The following is a 17,965-nucleotide window of genomic DNA, read 5'->3' as shown; positions in this document are numbered from 1 at the left end:
CGTGTGTATGTTTGTGTGTGTACTGTCCAAACCTCTTCCTGATATTAAGATGCCACAGACTCTAACTCATCATCAGATAATAGCAGGAGGTACAGGAGCTCGGTGCTCAGAGAAGATGCTGTCCCTCAATTGAGAAAAAAAGAATCCCCCTCATGTCAACAGCTCTTTGCAGGAAACCACCCTCAGCAAGAGACTTCTTTTCCTGTCACTTTAGCAAAGCTTTTAACTGACTTTTAAACCAATCTCCCCCAAGCTCTACTCATCTCCAACCCGAGCACGGCTTTCAGATATTTTAATCACACAATACCTTGCCTGCCTTGCCAATGCTTTTCATAGATCAAAGAGGTAGTAATGAAGAATAAGTAATTAACAGATGACCAGATCTCTTCTCTAGCTTCCACTTCAGTAATCTGGTGAATGAACTGTGTGAACAAACTATGTGAACAAGATAACATCTGGAGGAAAATCGAGAGGAGTCTATGAGCCTGCACACACGGTGGTGGATGGCAGTGACTCTGACCCTCTATCTCAATGATGCACTTAGATTACAACCATCCTCTTTAAAACTTTCATGGCCGAGCAGAATCTTTGTTAGGTTTTTTGGGGGGGACATGGAGTCCACCATCTCCCCAGATTGCCAACATCCTGATTAAAGGCACCTTTCCTTTTTCTACTGACATTTGTGAGTATGTAATAGATTTTGCAAGAGGCTAGCAGTGATAATCCCTCATTGATAACACTACTGCCTGGAATGTGTACACGTCCCAGAATCTAAGCCTGAGTCCTTCTGGCCCCCGCCCCTCTCAGCTCCCAGGCTGACTATCCTCTGCCCACTGACCTATTCTTTGCTTCACTGAACACTGATTATATTAGAGCCAAGTCTCTTCTCTCTACTCCTAGTCTGACCCACAATATTCTGGCTCTATTACATGCTGATGGTATGAGTCAGTATCTTAACAATCTGAGGGTTCTTTACAATTACCTCCATGCATGGGTTTCAAGGCAATTTAAAACTTCAGTACATCAATCGCTTTGCTTATCCCTGAAACTAACACAATGTTGTAAATCAACTATACTGCAATTAAGAAAAAGAATTAGTACTTCAAACTTGGTGTTTCTTGAGCCTCTGAGTTATATAGATATAGATATAGATATAGATATAGATATGAGAGAGACAGTTCTTTGACCTAAATGTAAGTGTCGTTATTCTCTTGAGCATATCTCTTACCCCCCAGAATCCAGAGAGGGATAGAAAAAGGGAGAAAGAGGGACTTCTCTGGTGGTCCAGTGGTTAAGACTCTGCATTCCACTGCAAGGAACATAAGATCAATTCCTGACCGGGGAACTAAGATCCTGCGAGCCACTCCGAGGACCCAAATAAAAGAAAAAGGCTAATAAACTTGGCTTCCAGGGTTTCCTCATAGAGACTGCCATTGCTCACCATGCTTCCCATGGCCACCCTTCCAGGTACTCCCAGACCACCCTGCAGAACATGGCTACTGAAGCAGGCTCCACCAGCTCCCCTTCTTCAGATCGTCAAGATGACGGTCCTCTCAGATACATCATTGCTCAGGGGTTGCACCCCGTCCATGCTTGGAGGATTGTGTTGATGTGGTATGTCATATGGCTGGAGGATTCCTTCCTAGCAAAAGGATCATGGCTGGGCAAGGCTATACTGCTATTTGTTTTCCCAGCTTGGAATGGAAACCAACCAAACAACTCATTCTTCCTGAAACTGCTCTGTCTCCTAGGGGCTCAGTGGAACTGCTGCCCAGATCCAAAAGCTATAGGAGGGGACTGGTTATTACCCAGCCACAGAGGCAAGTGTCACAAAGGCTGATGTCATAGAGGATGAGGAGGGGTCAAGGAATTCTTTACTTTGTACCTCTGGCCTTTTTTGAAGGAAAAAGCCTTTCAAATCTCCCTCTTCACCCACTGTCAACTCGAGTCACCAGGCATTGACCAAGTACCCACTGGCATTATGGGAGACAAAACGATTAACAAGAAGAAGTCTCTGCCTTCGAAGAGCTTAAAGTCTAGAGAGGAAGACATGTACATAAAGGACTTAGGAGAGCAAGATAGTGGTTGAAGAGTGACATAAAATACTGGATGAATATGGAGAAGGCAACGCCAGTGATTAAACCTTGTTTTGTGACAGTGCGCTGGGCCAACAGACTGGTACCATTTTCTTTCAGAACAATGTTGAAACACATCCTGTCTCCTCCAATAAAGAGTCCCCAGCTTGACTGCCTCTTTCATGGAAACAAGGTACTCTACCAGGATGAACAGAGAAAGCAGGAACTCAGGGTGGGAGAAAGGAGGAAAAACAGGACGTGGGTGACAGGACGTGAGCTATCAAAATGGGAGTGTTCACTTCTCACTTTTTATCCCAGAAGCACTGCTTAGAAATGTGAGTAGAATTGAAAGGGATCTGAGATGTCGTCTCACTCAACTACCATGTAATGCTTGAGTTCCCTTCGTAATATCCTCACCAAACAGATGCCCCCAAGGGAGATAGCAAGAAGCTTTAGGGGGAAAATGACATTTCAATTAGATTTTTAGAACATTGATTTTTTTTTAATTTTTATTTTAGATTGGAGTATAGTTGATTAACAATGTTGTGTTAGTTTCAGATGTACAGCAAAGTGATTCAGTTATGCATATATCTATTCTTTTTCTAGTTCTTTTTTCATTTAGGTTATTATAGAATATTGAGAACATTGAATCTTGATGCTTGGAAATAGGAAGTGTAAGGAAATGATAAAATTCTAAAAGTTCTGGAAAACTATAGGGCTTTTGCAAAGGATAAATTCTACAGGCTGGATGGAGTATTAAAGAATACAAGGAATAGACTTGTAGACATAGACGGGGAAAGGGAGGGTGGGATGATTTGCGAGAGTAGCACTGACACACATACTCAGCTCAGTGCTCTGTGATGACCTAGAGGGGTAGGAAGGGGGTGGGTGGCAAGAGGCTCAAGAGGGAGGGGATATTTGTGTATATATAGCTGATTCACATTGTTGTGCAAAAGAAACTAATACAACATTGTAAAGCAAGTATACTCCAATTTTTTTAAAAAAGAATATGAGGTGGGGGGGACTTCCATGGCAGTCCAGTGGTTAGGACTCTGAGTTCCCAATACAGGAAGCACAGGTTCAATCTCTGGTCAGGGAACTAAGATCCCTCACATGCCACCTGGGCATGGCCAAAAATAAATAATATTTTTAATTAAAAAAAAACACAAGGAAGGCATGAAGAATGAAAATGGAAATCCTGGTAGAATTCAAAGAGATTTTTTTTTTTAATTGAAGTATATTTGATATACAGTACTGTGTAAGTTACAGGGGTAAATCAGAGATTTTTGACTACCAGGCCCAGGATTTTGAACTGATTTAATAGGTACTAGGGAAAAACTGGGAATTCCCTGGTGGCTCAAACGGTAAAGAATTTGCCTTTAATTCAGGAGACCCAGGTTTGATCACTGAGTCGGGAAGATTTCCTGGAGGAGGGAATGGCTACCCACTCCAGTATTCTTGCCTGGAGAATTCCAAGGAAAGAGGAGCCTCGCAGGCTACAGTCTATAGAGTCACAAAGAGTTGGACACAACTCAGTGACTAACACAAGGACATTTAAGGGAGCAACTAAAGATTTCAGAGCACAGAGAAAACATGATTAAAAGTGGATTTAGGGAGGAAAAAGTGGGTTTAGAGAGCTTAATCTGGTGGTCCAGTGGAGAATAAACCATAAAAAAGAGAGACCAGAGACAGAAAGATTGGTTAGGAGGCATGTGCAAGGAACCCAGGAAAAAGGTTATCAACTCTGGTGGTAGCAAAAAAAAGTATGGACAGAAATATTGCAGAATTTCATAATTCTTCTCAAAGGAGGACTTGGCGACATGATGTGTGTCTGTATGTGTGGCCAGCATTTAAAAATTTACAAAGAGCTGGAGCATTTATGATTTCCTTGATCCTTGTAACACAGCCCCATGGACTAGGTAAGACAGGTTTATTTTTCCCCATTTTCTAGATAAGGAAAGGCAACCAGGTGTTTCAACTTAGGAGAGGAGGGTGTCATATTGAATAAACTCAGTCACAGGATCAGGGCAGGTGCCTGGAGAGTCCCCCTTTTCTTTCCACTCAAAAGCCTACACTTCGACTCCAGGTTTTATGCAACTTCCTGCAATAAAGGAAATTCCTCTCTGCTATGGTTTTCTTGCCTGGAGAATCCCAGGGACGGGGGAGCCTGGTGGACTGCCGTCTCTGGGGTCACAAAGAGTTGGACATGACTGAAGCAACTTAGCAGTATGGTAAATGATCTTTTTCTGTTTTTCCTTTTAAAATATTTGCTCATTTGCTGAGTATCAATTGTTCACGACAGACCAACCGACTTTCATTAGCTTGTTTCCTTATCTTAAAAAGAGCTCCAAGAGAGGTAATCCATTCCCCGTAGCAGTTTCATCTCACCCGAGCCCTATTGCTCTCCAGATGAAATACACCAGAGACGACCATCATTCACTCACTCAGCCTTTCCACAACCTAACATCCACCCGGACAATGTGGTAAGGGAAGCCCATACTAATATCAGAATAAACAGTACCTCTGTTTTCAACTATTGATCTGAGGATTTCTGCTAGAAATAAAGTGAAAACCTAAGGAAAAAAAATTCCATCTGGGGCTATTAAATTTGCTTCCAAATGAAAAACAACAGGATGACTCATCAGCAAACCTGGCCCGGCCCTGAAAACAGACATCAACAGAGACAGAGGGATCTCAGATCAGCTCCAAACAGAAGACAGAACAGCCCGTGGACTAGGAGCACAATGAAGAACAGAGCAAGTAAAAGCACTCTCAGCAACGTTGCAAGAGACCTTCAAGGACATTCCAAAGACCACATTGTGGGAAGGGAGCCAAGATCAGAAACTGCATGGTTCCATCCACAGCAAAATGGATGATGGATCAGGCCACTAATTCAGTACTTTTTTCACCTGTGAGTAGTAAGCTTTCAGCCTCTTGATATCTTAAAGGAGTCACTCATATCTGTGCCACTTATAACTCTTCCTTAGAACCAAACACTATTCCTGCCTCTATCTTTATGCCTCAGCAATGTTCCAAGAGAGAGATTTATAGAATATTAGGTGCTGATTGAAAAATTTGGGACTAAAAACATCAACCACCCAGAAATAAGGACTGTTTCTGTAAAGTGCAGCCATGGGACATGCTGTGTTTCATGCACCCAATGCATGAGTGATCCAGTGCTATGGAGGAGGAGGCAGAGAATCACATCCCAGTCTTGGTTACCAAAGCTATGGTTTTTACCAGTAGTCACGTACAGATGTGATAGTTGGACCACAAAGAAGGCTGAGGGCCAAAGAACTGATGCTTTTGAACTGTGGTGCTGGAGAAGACTCTCGAGAGTCCCTTGGACAGCAAGGAGATAAAGCAGTCAATCCTAAAGGAAATCAGTCCTGAATATCCATTGGAAGGATTAATGCTGAAGTTGAAGCTCCAACACTTTGGCCACCTGATGCAAAGAACGGACTCACTGGAAAAGACCCTGATGCTGGGAAACATTGAAGGCAGGAGGAGAAGGGGACGACAGAGGATGAGATGGTTGGATGGGATCACCGATTCAATGGGCATGAGTTTGAGCAAGCTCTGGGAGATAGTGAAGGACAGGAAAGCCTGGCGTGCTGCAGTCCATGGGGTTGCAAAGAGTCAGACACGACCTAGCTACTGAACGACAACAACCTGGCTACCAACCCACAATGAGAACATTGTTAGCTTTCCTTAGTAATTCGAATACAGACACACACCCAATGCAAATGGTCTAGGCTGGGTTCCTGGGCCCTGCCCTCCTCCAGACCAGAATCCTGAAGAAGTGGTAAATCTAGGCTCTGAGGTAATAAGATTGTGCATTTCAAAACCACCCAGGCATTTCACTATGATTCTTTAATTCAGTTGTACTCCCTGAGCTCACTAGAAAGAGCTCCTCTTGTGGGAAGCAATATGATAGGGTAAAAAGATCACCAAAGTAAAGACTGCACTGTAAGTAGGATTCCATATCTATCCTAAAGCAACTCACTTAACTCTCTGACCCTCAGTGCCTCATCCATTAAAGAGAGATTTTTTTCTACCTATTTTCTAGTTAACTGTGGTGTAGAACAGTTTACAAGCTTTCAATGAGCAGTAGAATCTTTCTTCCCCCCAAACAAGATACTAGTTGAAACCTTGATACCAGATGTCCATCAGCAGACGAATGGAAAAGACCCTGATGCTGCGAATGATTGAAGGCAGGAGGAGAAGGGGATAACAGAGAATGAGATGGTTGGATGGCATCACCGACTCAATGGACATGAGTTTGAGTAAACTCCAAGAGTTCGTGATGGACAGAGAAGCCTGGTGCACTGCAGTCCATGGGGTCTCAAAGAGTTGGACACAACTGAGCAATTGAACTGAACTGAATGCTGTTTCATGCCCCCATCTTTTTCCTTCCATTGTTCCTATTGCCAGAAAAAATAGGCTCTGTTCTGCTGTTGATGATAGCCTAATCACCCTCCAAGTCTTAATGGAAGCATCAGCTTTTCTAAAGAAATTTTCTGAATCTCCGTGCAATCCTGCCATTCTGTACAGATATCTATTTACATTTTGCATGTCTCTAGTATGCCCTCAAAATACTTACTAATATGCTACTTCCTCTCTACTAGACTAGGAATTCCTTAAAATCATGAACCATGTCTTGCTTATATTTATATAATCAGCATAGTATTTGGCATAGTCAATATCTATAAATGAATGGATAAATAAATGAATGAATAAAACCATAAAAAAAAAAAAAAGAAAGCTATGGTACATATTACTCAGCCATTAAAAAGAATACATTTGAATCAGTTCTAATGAGGTGGATGAAACTGGAGCCTATTATACAGAGTGAAGTAAGCCAGAAAGAAAAACACCAGTACAGTATACTAACGCATATATATGGAATTTAGAAAGATGGTAACGATAACCCTCTATGCGAGACAGCAAAAGAGACACAGATGTATAGAACACTCTTTTGGACTCTGTGGGAGAGGGCGAGGGTGGGATGATTTGGGAGAATGGCATTGAAACACGTATAATATCATATGTGAAATGAATTGCCAGTCCAGGTTCGATGCATGAGACAGGGTGCTCAGGGCTGGTGCTGAGCACCAGAGCATCCCAGGCTCTGGGATGACACAGAGGGATGGTATGGGGAGGGAGGTAGGAGAGGGGTTCAGGATGGGGAACACGGGCACACCCGTGGTAGATTCATATTGATGTATGGCGAAACCAATACAATATTGTAAAGTAATTAGCCTCCAATTAAAATAAATAAATTAAAAAAAAGAAAAACAGGTAAAAGTGGGGCTGCTCTGGTGGAAGCAGCCATGGAGGGCCTGGGAGCACAGCTGCTGTGTCTCCACAGCCCCTCACAGCCCCAGGGAAAGTGGTTTGAAAACCACTTGACCCAGCAGACAGAACCCCCGAAATAAGAGTCAGGAAACAGAATCTCGACTCTCAATTTACCAAAACCCAGTTGAAATCCCAGTAGTAAAGCTGGATCTCATCAGGTTAAGGCTTTGATACCTGGAGAAATCCTTCCCCACATCTCCCTCCAAAGGGTGATATTCAGAACTTCAGTCAGTAATTCACATCTCAGTGTGAATAGAGGACATCAAAAAAGGACTCCTTCTGTTTGCTTTTGAAGAATATCTACTTCCTGTTTTCATTGATTCCCAAAGGTAATGCATGCTTGCTATAAAAACATAAACAAAGAAAATAGAAAATTTCCCCTACAAATCCCACCCATACCTGCCACCAGACAAATAACTGATGGCTTTTGCTCAGGATCCTTCCAGACTTCTGCTAATATATACATATACATGAGTGTGTATATACACATCCTTTTTTCCCCCACAAAACTGTATTCTACAATTTGCTCTCATCATCAAATGACATACCACCAAAATCTATGAACATACATAGAGAGATCTGTCTTTAAAGAGCTGCTAAGCTTCTGGTTGCAACTTAAGTAAATTATATAATCCCTTATTGATGGATCTTTAGTGTTTCTACTTTTTTTGCTCTTGCAAACACTGCTGAAATACAGACCTTTTCAACCTATCTCTTAATTGAGGGTGTGAGTTAAGATTATAACCATCAACACCAAAGACACAAAGAACAGGGAAACCTCAGCCAGTTTTGTTTTTTAAGCATACTACTTAGAAATCCAGACATGGTTCTCCCATGACACTCAAAAGTTTCTATTTGTCATCCCATTTCTATGGCACCCCCTGAGGACAGTCTAAGCCATCACAGCAACCAATACAAAATTCAAGAACTCCTGCCTCTGTATAAGAATGCAGGGATACTTGTTTACAACCAAGAAGGATGTTGGGCTGAGAAAAAAAAATCTCAACCCAGCCTCTCTGGAACACAAGAGGAAACCAAATGACCTGCTGAGAATAACTATTCCTCAGGCCTGAAGTCCATCTGTCAACCCACCTACGACACAACTAGACCTTTCAATGACGTTGACTTTCTGACCCTCTGGCCCCCCACTCATCGATAGGAAGTAGTGTGTAACTGGTCTGGAAATTTCTTCAGGGTGAAAAAGTAAAACAGCCATAAACCTCACCTTAATTAGTCACTGATTACACTAACCAGGCGCATTCACTTTAGAGCTTCCCAGTTGATGGCTTTTCACTCCATTTCCTTTTCAAAATCCATCCTGTTGAATATGAAATTCAGCACGGGCCAAGATTTCTCAGTGACTGACGTCAATACCAATTTGGAAGCAAAACTAAAGAAACACAGCTCCTGTGCCAGCATGGAGGATTGAGAAAAATCAACTTTCTGTCTTTCCCAGAGAATGATCTGGTTGGACATTTCTTGAATTCTTACCAAAATGTGTTATTATCCATTTCTAAAATACATTGCTACAAAACACATTTGGTTTGATGAACTTCTTGCAGTTCAGCTTTGGGGTAAGCATGGTCTCACTGACCAGGCAATGAGCATATAAGTGCCTAATGTGAGAAAGATGGCTGCTGGGTATGGAGGAGGTTCTCACGACGAATCAAACAGGATCCCTGTCCTCAGGGGGCATAGATTTCAGTATATGTCAGTATGTGATAAGACTTGCAGACATCATTAATACGAAACTGAGGAAGAAGTACATTTTGTGCAATTTAGGAGAAATAAAGAGAGAGGAGAAAAAAACTTCAGGTTACAATCAAATCAAGGAAGACTTTCATAAGAGAAGGCATTTGAGATGGTCCTTTAACAATGAGCAGGATTTAAACTAGGGTAGGGGATGCCTGAAACTGAAATGCCTTCAGGAGCCCCATTTATACTCAGATATGTGTGTGTGTGGTCAGTTGTTTACTAGTGCCCAATTCTTTGCAACCCCATGGACTGTTACCCATCGGGCTCCTCTGTCTATGGGATTCTCCAGGCAAGAATACTGGAGTGGGTTGCCACTTCCTCCTCCAGGGGATCTTCCCCACCCAGGGACTGAACCCATGTCTCCTGCGTCTCCTGCTTTGGTGGGTGGATTCTTTACTACTGAACAACCTGTTGTTATTGTTGTTCAGTCTCCCAGTCATGTCCAACTCTTTGCAACCCCATTCCTGGTGGCTTGGATGGTAAAGGGCAACCTGAGAAGCCTATAAATGGGCTAGGGTTAAGAAAAAATAGCAAGTGATGGAATCTGTGCTGAATGAACCAGATATGCCCCCATTTAAAGGAAGGTAACAGATAAAGAAGATGTGGTACATATATACAACGGAATATTACTCAGTCATAAAAGAGAATGATAATGCCATTTGCAGCAACATGGATGGGCCTAGAGATTATCATACTCAGTGAAGTAAGTGAAAAACAAACACATCACTTATGGAATCTAAAAAACTGATACAAATTAATTTATGCACAAAACAAACAGACTCAAAGACAGAGGAAACAAATTTTTCATTTTTTTTCTAGAGGAAAGCAGGGGATAATTAGGAGTTTGGTATTGACATGACCACACTAGTATATACAAAATAGATAACAAGGACCTACTGTAAAGCACACTCAGTATCTTGTAATAACCTATAATGGAAAAGAATCTGAAAAAGCATCATATATATATATACATACACACATATACTTATATATGTATATAGAGGGCTTCCCTGGTAGCTCAGTGGTAAAGAATCTGCCTGCAATGCAGGAGACCCAGGTTCGATCCCTGGGTCAGGAAGATCCCCTGGAAGAGGGCATGGCAAGTCACTCCAGTATTCTTGCCTGGAGAATCCCATGGACAGAGCCCGGTGGTCTACAGTCCATAGCGTCACCAAGACTTGGACACAACTGAAGTAACTGAGCACAGCACACAGCATGTATATAGAACTGTACATATACCTGAAACTAACACAACATTGTAAATCAACTACACTTCAAAAAAAGTTGGTAGAAACATATTAAAATTAAAAATAAAAGCAAGTAACAAACACCTTGCAGACCCAACAGAACATACTGGCAAGCAAACACTGGCAGACTTCAATAGATGCCAGTCTGCAACAAAGGCAGAAGAGAATGGGGCATTTCAGGAAGAGGCAATAGTGAAATCAAAGGCACAGAGGTTGTAAAAGAGTAGGCTATGCCTGAAGAAAAGTAACTGAGCAGGAATTCCCTGGTGGTCCAGTGGTTTGGACTTGGCGCTTTCACTGCCATAGCTAGAGCACCCTGAAAAGTGCGGGAAGGTGGGTGGAGGTATAGAAAGGCTTGGGAGAAAGAAAAACAAGAAGATGGGAGAAAACGTTAATTTAAATACTAGCAGTCTCACCTATATTGTCTCATGTACTCTCTGCAACTGCCTTTGAAAAGGAGGTAATATCAGTCTTGCTTCAAAGGAAAAAAAAAAAAAAAAAAAACTCAGATACAAAGAGGTATGTTAAGTTGCCCAAACCCTCGCAGCTAAGAGTTATAGATGTGGGGAACAAGCCCAAACTTGCCGATTTCTAGAACTTCTTTCCATTATGTGACACTCCGTGATGAGCTGAAATAGATGTGACAAGGTCAGGCCAGATTGTGAAGGTTGTTGAATGGCTACAAATTGGTTCAATCGAAAATGTACTTGTATCAAATGAGATATAAGGTTCAAAATACTAGGCTATAAACATGTTCCACAAGTTATGAATATGGAACTTTTAAACATTTCACACAAAAGAAATGCTGCTTTTCCAGTATCTCTCTCCCTTCTGCTTTTTCTGATTCCCTTTCCCCAACCCTAAAGAAATCAAGCAGCACTGGGTTAATAATAAACAGATTCTGGGTCATCCCAGTGCACCAGCCCCAGGCATCCAGTATCGTGCATCGAACCTGGACTGGCAACTCATTTCATATATGATATTATACATGTTTCAATGCCATTCTCCCAAATCATCCCACCCTCTCCCTCTCCCAGAGTCCAAAAGACTCTTCTATACATCAGGAGGGCTCAGGATGGGGAACACGTGTATACCTGTGGCGGATTCATGTTGATATATGGCAAAACCAATACACTATTGTAAAGTTAAAAAAATAAAATAAAATTTAAAAAAAATAAAAAAAAATTAAAATTAAAAAAAAAAAAAAAACAGATTCTGGCATCAAACAACTTGCATGTGAATGAATCCTGGCTCTGCTACTATACAGCACATTATTGAACCCCTCTGTACTCAATGTCCTCATCCAGAAAATGGGGACAATGATAGGGTCTACCCCAGAGCATTATCACGCAGTGCTTGGCACAGAATAAGTGTTCAATAAATGTTAGATTTTCATTTCATCTGAGCCAAAAATCCAAGCCAGTTCCACCTAATGAGAATAAAAGGAGTCTTAGTGATAGTCTCAAAGTGAGAAAATGAAAAGCCACAAATTCAGATATGAAGTTAGAGAACTGTGTCAAAGACTGTTAGTTATTTCCCAATAGCCTTTCTCCCCTTCTTTAATAAAGAGAACCTCAACTTTCAGCTGAGCACAGTCAGCACATAAAATACTACCTGCCTAGCATCCCTCACAGCTAGGTGAAGCCATGCATCTAAGATCAAGAGAGTGAGATGTAAGCAAAACATTTCATGGAACCTCTGGGAAGTCTCCTTAAGAGAGAGCGGGCATACCCTTTCCCCTGTCCTCCATTCTGCTGCCTAGAAAATAAACGTAATCGCTAGAGCTCTAGCAGCCAACTTGGACGCTAGTGGTAGAGCCTCCAAGATAATTTCACAGGGCAATAGTTTAACAATTGGTTTATATCTAGTGTGAGCTTCACCCTCTGTAGAAATATAAATATTTTAAGATTTTTTCAATTCATAGTACAAATGACTTCATAAGATCCTTTCTCAGTAAAAATATAAGATATGAACAGTATCAGGATACTGGACTCATCAACTTGTTCCCTTCACTTATCATAGTCTACGAGTATCCATCTTCTCCACTAGAATATAAGCTTTATATTACTTAATAAAAATTCATATAATACTTAATATGGACCAGGAACTCATCTGATGTGCATAACAACCCTGTAAGGGACGTAGTATAATTAGTCTCATTTTACAGATGTAGAAACTAGGGCACAGTGAGTTTACGTGACTTGTCTACTATCAAAGCAGCTGTAAAGTAGCAGTGCCAGGGTTCATGCCCAGGCAGTCTGACTGCAAGGTGTGCTCTGAACTGCTACGCTATGCAGTTGCTCTGTGAAAATTGTGATCTTGCGTTGTTCACCCCTTGTATTCTCAATGCCTAGTACAATGCCTGACAAAAAATAAAGGCTCAGTAAATATGCCTTGAATGAATGAAGGAAAGAATGACTTAGAGAAAAGTACAAAGTGCAGGAAAAGTAGAGGGCACTGACTTTCATTTCACGTACTTCACAATCTGGGTTTTAACCGAGAACATGGATCGGGGCAAATAACAAAGTTTCCCTGATAAAAACACCATATCCACTTGGCTTGCTAAGTCTCAAACTGGAAGGTCATCAGAGGTGCTACAGGATTCTACTAGCACTTCTCTTTGGGGACAATAGGAGAGCCTTCTTGGTCCCAAAGGATTAATTTTAAGAGGTAAAGTCAGAGTTTACAAGAGCCATAGCTAAACCATGAATGTAAAGGCACTTCCAAGCTGTTTCACCTCTCTCACTTTGTGCAAGAGAACAGAACATTTTCATCCAGAACCAGTGCAGTGACAATCACAAACTTAGGGGGGTGGTAAAAGCAATTTCTAATCCCCAGAGTTGGGCAAGGGGAACAGGGTCCTAATGTCATCTTAGCTGCCAAACTGACCTTGAAGGAGCCAGTGACCTTCAATTTCAGGTTTTAATAGAAAGATTCAAATGCTCTTAGGAAGGAGAAGAGAGAATTTGCTTTGTCAAAGAGCAAAAAGAAACCGTCTTACCTTCAGGGTTCAGAGTATATTAAAATTCTCATATAATCACACTGTTTTGCAAGGACACATTCACAACTTTTATAGACACTCCAACAGTGCTTTTAAACCCCTTATGCACTTAGGGCTCTCCTAATGGTCTAAGTGACCTCAGTTCTGAGGCTGAAAGAGTCCTTTTTCTATAATGTTAATGGCTTCTTCCTAATAAAGCATTTTTCCCTGCATTGGCAGATAAGAAAGCTCTTTCAACACTCTCATGAATTTTGGCCACTTTATTCCCTCTCAGCCTGGGAGGAGTTTATACAACTGTTAAAAGTAACATGCCTCCTCAAATTTCATGTATGAACAAGGAGCACTAGGTAAAGATACTGATTACACAAACCACACATCAGAAACCTCTATGGTGCTAGGAAGAGTCATTGGGCTTCCCTGGTGGCTCCAGCACCTTCCTTGCATTATCTTCACATGACTTCCACAATATGTGGTTCCTGCTGCAAAACCACTTCAGTACCAGAAACAAAGAGCATCCAGAACTCAGCAGGACTCTCCTGGAGTTAAAACTGGTGGTAATCCTACCTGAGAAGTCAGCAAAGGACAACTACAGAATCTCAAAAGGACCAAAAAAAAATAAATTAATAAAAGCTTAATAGCTCTGTGAAACACAGCATTCTCTGTCACAAATAGGAGTTCTAACAAATGTTCTTGTGTTGACAAAATGTGAACGTGCTTACTTTTCTAATGGTTGTCTATACATTCTGTAACAGTTTGGACTTCAAACATTCCATTCCTTTGTCTCCGTTTAAGTCCACTGGAATTTGTCAGACCATGTGTACTGACTTGCAATTGGAAAATACGGTCACCACACTGACGGCGAGTTTGAACTGTGTTTGGCAGCTGTTACATAAGCTCAAAAGGAAGACGAGAGCAGAATAAAAACATACCACAAGCTTGCCACTGAGGAGGGGATACAATTCAGAAGGAACACAGGTTTGCTCCCATGGCTGCAAATAGGCAAACCACACTCGGCAAAGTGAAGACTCTAGATAAAGCTCTCAGTGTAAACCAACCTTCAACAACAAGAAAAAATGACATCTACCTTACTCAGCAGGAAGGGAAGCTTGTGAGGTGGTCTACTTCAGGCTTTATGACCTCAGGCATTTCTCCTTTGTCAGGTCCCTAATTCTGCTTCAGCATGGCCCTGGCACGAGGTTCATCAAGAAGGGGATGCCTCAGTATTCAAAAGGAAAAACAAATCATTTGGCAACAAACCATGTTGATATATATCAGAGCTTAACCATTTCTTCATATGAAGCATCAGTAGAACATACCAGTCTGCTTTTCCATCAAAAGGTGAAAAACTACTTTGTGCCAGTAAATTTTTCACAGACCTAAAACAACTGGGAAAATGTGAGATGTATAGCAAGATGGCCATGAACTGAAAGCAAACCCACACAAGTTTTATCAATAATAACAGAGGTGAGAGAGAAAAAGAAGGGGAAAATACAATAGAAGCCAGAAGAGGCAAGAAAAAAAAAAAAAAAAACTAAGTCCTAGGCAAAAAGGAAATTCTGTAAACTTAAATAATAAATGGAAATTAAAATTTCAGAGGATTGCTGATCCATAGTCAAAAACTGTATTCTACCTTTGAAATCTGAGTGACAAAGTACAGATAAAAAAGAAAAAAAAAACTCAATGGAGCTTTTAATAAAAGTAGGTAAATAAGACAACAGTTTTCATGACCATCTATATACTTTCCTATAGCTCTTCATTTCATTTCTTAGTTCACCAAGGAAAATAATCGCCAGCCTACCCACAAAATCTAGCCCAGATTCTTGTTCCTGGCACTGTGCCCCATAAAGTGGATGATGCTGTGTCCTCAATAGGTGATATTCAAGATACACCTTAGGTTTTTCTGGAGGGATCCATGAGACAATTGAGAGAGGTGACAATAATTTCTGCCACATTTTGAAATATCCTCTCTTTCCAGTTGAACTTGTTTACCAACTGTGAAGTCTCCACACTGGTCTCTGGATTTTTGACTGTTGAATTTACTCCCTATGATGGTCATTTTAAACAAATTACTCAAGTCCAAAACAACCAAAATATTGTATATACACATCTCACACTTCAATTACATGATCCAGCTTGGTGACAGAAAGTTTAACTCACTGAAAACTGGGGCTCTGCAAGGCTTTTGATTCCTAAGTTATAATGGACACTTCATCTTACAAACCAAACAGTGGTCATGGCAACCTTGAAGTTCTAGAATGTTCTATCTCTGACATCATTATGGTGGTGGTTTAGTCGCTAAATCATGTCCAACTCTTGTGACCCCATGGACTGTAGCCTGCCAGGCTTCTTCTTCTTCTCTCTATCCAGGCAAGAATACTGGAGTGGGTTGCCATTTCCTTCTCCAAGGGATCTCCCAACAAGGGATTGAACCCAGGTCTCCTGCATTGCAGGTAGATTCTTTACTAACTGAGCTACAAGGGAAGCCTGACATCATTATAGTTAATTATCATCCATAGACTAATAATACATTCAGGAGGGTTTGCGCATCTGTCAATTCGTGGTCCAGGATGCTAAGATGGACCCATTACACAAACTACTTTATTTTTCAGTTACATAAATCAATTAAAAGTAACCACATGGGGAATTCCCTGGCGATCCAATAGCTAGGACACCATGCTTCCACTGAAGGTGCAGGGGTTCGATCCCTGGTCTAAGGACTAAGATCCCAAAAGTGACATGGCCCCCCCAAAAAAAAAATGACCCCAAGTGGTGATGATTTCTAAATAGCGCTCCCTAATTAAGAATGACCATTTCAAGGACAGAAAAAAGTGAATGATCTTTCTAAAGCCTTCTAAGGAGTTCTGCCACACCAATCCCCGACTGTCCCTACTCAGCATCTTTGTCAGCCCTCACCAGACTAGTAACAGTGGAACAAACATGAACTCAAAAATCAGATGAATCCAGCTCCAAATTTCAATTCTGTCCCTTTTTGCCCATGTGATCTAATCCAGTCATTCAACCTCTTTGAGACTCAATGTTTCTCATCTATAAAATTAAGATAATAAAGCTATACTATAGGGTTTTAGGAGAAACATAGATATCACATACATATAAAGCACATGCCACACTATGCCTGGCCCAGAGTCACAACCAGTGGCCACTCCAGAAATTCTCCAGAGGAGAGAGGTTCAGGGTAACATTCTAGTTGGATGGGGTAGGAGAGGGATATTGATTTGAAGCTGAGATCACATGCTGGGTTTGCATTGATTGGATTTTCACTTAACGTAGCTTGTAGTAGCACGGAGACTAAAACCCCCGACAACCAAGGCAACTCCTTGACCCTGCCACTCACACACTCATAAAGGCACTTCTCTTCAACAGCCACACCATCGCGAAGGTCAGAAATTCAACATTTTCCAAAGCCAGGGTCCCTTTAGGAACTAACATCAGTGCAATATGCTTTAATCCTGACAGTTCCACCTTCTTTGAATACAAAGTCCAGAAAGGTTTTCTTGCTTTTATCCAGCTGGAGTCAACCCAGAAGACACATTTCAGAATAAACCAGTCTTGTTACAATAAAGTAAGAAAGTAGAGGTCTCACAATCACAAGGACGACATACAGGCTCAGGTCCATAAATTCAAGCTATTTTTCTAATTAGTAGTTCTCTTCAGTTCTCTGAATAAAACATGGAGAAGCTAAACTGGTAATAATTGCAAAAGCCTTTTAAACCTATTATTCACCTGGGCCTATATCTCGGAACCTTGGTAAGAAGTGTTGTGCCACCGTGCCAGACTCAATCTGGAGATTCCACAAGGTTTTGGCTTCCTTGGCTACTACCAACTGGCACAACATGGAAGACCATCCTTGAACATTCAGATAATAATTTCATTTCATTTCGAAGCTAGATCCAAGCTTTTCTAATCCTATACATTACCCCATTTAATGAACATTTACTAAGCAGTGTAGTATGTTGTCAGTTCACTCAGTCACGTCCTACTCTTTGTGACCCCATGGACTGTAGCCTGCCAGGCTCCTCTGTCCATGGGATTCTCCAGGCAAGAATCTAAGCGGGATGTCATTTCCTTCTCCAGGGGATCTTCCTGACCCAGGGATCGAACCCAGGTCTCCTGCATTGCAGGTACACTCTTTACCATCTGAGCCATCAAGGAAGCCCAGTGTAGTATTGGGTTGGCCAAAAATTCATTCAAGTTTTTCTGTAAGAGGTAATGGAAAAACCTGAATGAACTTTTGACCAAGCTAATATAATGAACATGCTGTCTGGAGTCCAGATTTTAATAGCACATACCATTTATTGAGCTATTATTGTGTGACAGATGCCATGCTGGAGTGTTTTATACATGTCTGTTGACATCTCATATCAATAATATACAGTGATTGCTATTGTTCATAGATGATAATACTGGGGCTGCCCCAAATCGCACAGCTATGTTTCCTGTGCTCCACAAACTCAAATTTCTCTGACTCCAAGATACACATTCTTTACAATTCTCATGTTGATCCCTATGAC

This window comes from Bos indicus x Bos taurus, chromosome X, assembly GCF_003369695.1.
Source record: "Bos indicus x Bos taurus breed Angus x Brahman F1 hybrid chromosome X, Bos_hybrid_MaternalHap_v2.0, whole genome shotgun sequence".
NCBI lineage: Eukaryota > Metazoa > Chordata > Mammalia > Artiodactyla > Bovidae > Bos > Bos indicus x Bos taurus.
This window is presented reverse-complemented; position numbering follows the sequence as displayed.